This window comes from Stegodyphus dumicola, chromosome 3 (assembly GCF_044657685.1).
Source record: "Stegodyphus dumicola isolate Sdum_Otavi_A_Nest chromosome 3, ASM4465768v1".
Taxonomy (NCBI): Eukaryota; Metazoa; Arthropoda; class Arachnida; order Araneae; family Eresidae; genus Stegodyphus; species Stegodyphus dumicola.
In genome coordinates this window covers 58146350-58150996 of record NC_140770.1, presented here as the reverse complement: position 1 = coordinate 58150996, position 4647 = coordinate 58146350, and the positions used below count along the sequence as shown (strand labels likewise).

General features: G+C 30.6%; 1 long non-coding RNA gene across 1 annotated transcript; it reads left to right on the top strand.

The window, feature by feature from the left end:
• Positions 1–1357: 1357 nt before the first annotated feature.
• LOC146997992 (uncharacterized) lies at positions 1358–4374 on the top strand. Its single transcript, XR_015040206.1, has 2 exons — positions 1358–1845; positions 4215–4374. It is a non-coding gene; the product is annotated as an uncharacterized LOC146997992 (long non-coding RNA).
• Positions 4375–4647: the final 273 nt, after the last annotated feature.

Genomic DNA, 4647 nt, shown 5'->3' with positions numbered 1-4647 from the left:
CAGATAGCCCTAGTTTGCTTTGTCAGAATTAAATAAACCAAACCAAACTAAACCTTAGTCATTTAAGTTATTTTAAGGTTATTTAACCTTCTTACAAATTCCATATTTTAATACTAGAAACGTTTAAATATTTATTCTGTTTTCCAGATACTCTACCTGATGTACTTTGGCATACATTTAATTTATAATACACATTTAATTAATAAATTGATAATTATGAGCGTCTGCAGAATTTTCATATTTAACAAAAAAAAAAAAAAAAAAAAAAAAAAAAAAAAAAAAATTCGAACTCCCTTATATTCATATCTAAGGATTTTCAGTTCCCTTTTTATCCATTCCTTTTTCACATATTGTTGCACTGTATTAAAGTTTTCATGTATGTAGAATTTACATATTTTGTATTATATTTATGCCAATTTATTTTTAAATGATAATTTTTGCAAATTCTTGCATCATAACTCTAGTTAACAGAATATATTTCTAACACCTTTTTAAAGCTTAATCTTCAGCATGCAGTTTATTTTCCAACCTAGTTCCAAAGTAAACAATTTTAAATTCCAAGATGTTGCGTTGTGTTAAACAAAACCCATTCTATGTTTAAGGTCCAGTGTAAAAGATAATTACAATAAATACAAACAGGTGAATAAAATCAACTTACGTTTATTTAAGGTAGGAAAATATTACGATTACAAAACATAAAAAGAGAGTCATGACCTCACTAAACATTACAATAAAACGTGGTGGCTGGTTCAATTAAAGAACTAATGTGAAAACAACAGAAAAGGATGACATACCCTTCTTTAACATATTAATGATCCTTCATATATTTGAGTTTGGTTAGAGTACTTAATAGCGAACGGCGAAGGAAAATATTATGATCTCAAGGAAAACTTGGGAGAGTATCTGAAATTAGAAAAAAAAGGGGTTAGGTTGATGCGATTCAGCAAGCTATTGGTTCGGAGGCCAGGCTTCCCTCCTATTACTGCTTCCAACCAGCGGGACACAGGTCTTCCCTCCACAGGCCATCATGACAGCGTAAATTTTAGGATTTTAGAAATATAGGTGTTGCAGCCTCTCTTCGGTGTTGGTTAATTTACGTTGCTACGTCTAAGATGAGGCTCACCTCCAAGCTGCTCGTCCAAGTTGACATCTTATAAGTTCTCGTGAAATTTCTTTTTTTTTTTTTTTTTTCGTCTCTCTTCTGTGGTCTCCGTCACTGTCCCCGTCTCCCGAAAAAAGCCTCTCGAAAACACTGCGCAGCCGTTTTAGTAGCTGGCGCGTTTTTTGAAAACTTGGCGTAGATGGTGACTAGCAGGAAGCCAAAAAGGCAACCCACACTCTGGATCTTCACGGGAAAAGGGTTTCCCGACTACCAAAAGGAGCCGTTTCTCGCCATTCCATCCATTCCATCGTTCAACTTCCAAGACCACACCAATGTGTCATCACAACTGCAGGCGGAAACAAGGGGGAAGAAACTAGCTTCGCTCCAGGGTCCCAGTCGATAATGCAGATCTTCTGTCTCAACGTATATTTTCCCCCACCATAAGTTCGGAATGAATTTTACAGATAACTGAGTCCCTGATACCGGAAGTTTACCGAAAAATGTGTACTTTTTCCCATGATGCCTTTCGAAATCGCTGATGCAATGTAAGGTTACCAGAATAAATTTTAGAGCCAAGTGCATTGTTCAAAAGTAGCCAAGCTTTTGTTCAGTCTGTCTTTGTTCGTAGTCGTATTATTAATATTAGGTCGTTCGCGTCGTGAATACGAATCGGAAGTTTACCACAAAGTTGACCCTTTTAAAATAGAAAAATTAAAAGTTAAGATGTATAGAAAGGCCAATAGGTTCGTAGGCATAATTATTCCTATTATGTAAAAGAGCTGCTTTGAGGAAAACTGTGAGAGAAAAAAAATTTTAAATTGATGATGCTTAGTGAATTGAAACTAGTGCCATATTTATTCTCATTATTCAAAACTGCTTTAGGAAAGATTTTAAATGAAGTATGCTATAAAATTAAATATGTTATTAATCTGTTGCTTTAATAGTTCATTAATACTCTTAATTCAGTTTTGTTCATCAGGCTTTTGTAATATTTAAATTAAACTGTATATTTTTATTAAACCAAATAAATATATATTAATATCTTAAAACTGTTAAAAAATAAATTTAAAAAAGTTACAATAACATTTTTTTTTAATATCATTTGTTAATTTGTTGTCCCAAGTAAAACTGAAAATGACTAAGAACTTTAAAATGTTCTGGTTATAAACCCATTTTATACCGTAAATCAAAATATTGTATTAAGAAAATACAAAATTTGAGAACAACCTTTAACAGAAAATTTAAATAAAACTCTACTTTTGAACATTGCTGTCTAAAAAAAAAATTTTTTTTTTTGGGCTCCTGTGTCAGATTCCCAAAAAATTAATAGTTTTATTTAAAATCTCTGCCGATTTATGCATTGTCATAAGAGTTATCATAAAGTCATGCATACAGTCATGCATAATTTTGCATAACATCTGTATATATGCACAGAATAAACGACTTCTTTTCCAAAAGGAATTTTTTCAATGATTTCTGTACATACATATGTATTTATCTCACATAACTAAAAAAGATTAGCCGTAGAATGTTTATTGTATACGGGACTGCTATAGTTGTGCATCTCTCTTTTTATTGTAATTGCCAGAACCAAATGTGTATATATACACACACACACCTTTACCTAGCCTTAATTTTCACAATCATTGGCCCTAGTCTATACTCCCAATTATCATTGAAATGCTTTAAATGATGAAAATAGTTGTGTTTTATCAATGTAAAACTTTTTTTTTTAATTATTTTGACAAATAACGAAATCTATTTTAATGCGATCTCCAGCTTCCTTATGTCTGCAAAAATATCTGGGACATTTTTATACTCATTATAAAAAATGAAATTATGAGAAGTTTGACTCCCATGTGACAAAGACTGAGCAGTGTTTTAAATTTCAAAATCTGCAGTTTTTGTATAATTTAATAAGTAATGTGATGTGCACATCAGATTTTGCATATGTATTTTAGAATTTTATACTCTTTAATTTACATCTAGTAATAATGTATTAGATTGAATTAAATTTTATAATATATGTTTCTGGTGTTATTTTTATTTTAATGTTTGAATTTGTGTTGAGTCAGAATACATACGTGTGAGCATCTCAGTTAAAGGATGAAAATATGACTTTTTAAGTAAATTCAAAATAGTTTCATTCAAATAATTTTGAAACTGATAAAAAGCTTTCAGAGATTTGTAAAATAATAATAATTTGTAATTGTCTCCCGAATCCTTCTCTTGTAAACATTGTATGGTAAAATAATCTGAAAATATTAGTATATATGATGTTTGAATATATTCAAATCAAATAGATATTTATTGAAATTGTTTTGTTCTAAAAAGTTTATGTTCATAATGTATATTTTAGCATCTATAATCAGAATTACCTAAATCAAACTTATGTTTGTTTGTCCCTTCATAATAACTGATGGGCAACAAAAATAAGCTTGTTTTAGTACCTGACAGATTGAAGGAAAACCAGCACCTGTATATCTAAGTGGGTAGGTATTGCTGGGCCTTGCTAAGTACTAAGCTTCCACCAAAATGGAATTTTGAAGAAGAATGCTCTGAATGTGGTCAGAAAGTCTCCTACCACCAACCTCTCAAGGATTTCGCCTCACCTTCTGCTTTTAATGCTCCTTGCTAAACAACCATTACACACTTACATTACAACATCCATGTCTTCTTTGGGATTTGAACTCGAACCTTTTGGTATGGTAGGCAGCGTCATTAAGTACTATCCTGTCTGGGTGCTACAGCATAGTGTTGCTATAATGGAAGATGTCTTGTTCTGTGAAGACATGAAAACAATCACAAAAGAAAAAGATGCCTTTCTGCATGTGAAGGAATTCTTTGTGAAGTATGCTCTTTTGTCAATCAAAACAAAATTCAGAAATCGCTTGGATGCTCAAGCAGATATGCGAATTGCTATTAACAATAAAGTGCCACAATTTGAAAAAAAATATCCAATACAGAGGAATAGAAATAGTTATTAGTTATTGTTTTGAAAAATTTATGCAAATATTAAATTTTGTAATATTTTTTTTAGTTCCATGTTTTATTTTTGTTTATTATTAAAATTTGATTACATAACTGTTTTCTTTTTCCTCACCCTCTTTAGAAACTTTGTTAGGGGCTGCAAGAATATAATTTTTTAGAACTGCTAGACATGGAAAAGTTTTGGAACCTGTGTCTTAGAAGATGATATTGTGAAGTTCAGTTTTGAACTAATAAAGAATACTGTATATGTACATATAAAAAAAATCTAATATCTATGTGAATATGTTTCAAACCTGTTTCTGAATATATATATATTTATTTATATTTACATAATACACTTAAAAAAAAGGGAAAATAACTAAAGTTTTCATTTAATAGTGTTTGAGCCCAATACTGGCATATGTATATATATATAGGAGTGAAATCATTAAGCAACTGGGAAACAAAATAATTTTGCCCTTTACAACATTAAATTTTTTCCATACATCTAAAGCATTCTTAGTTACATTGCTGTCATAAAATCTGGTCTAAATTTTTGTGAAATGTAAGTTAGT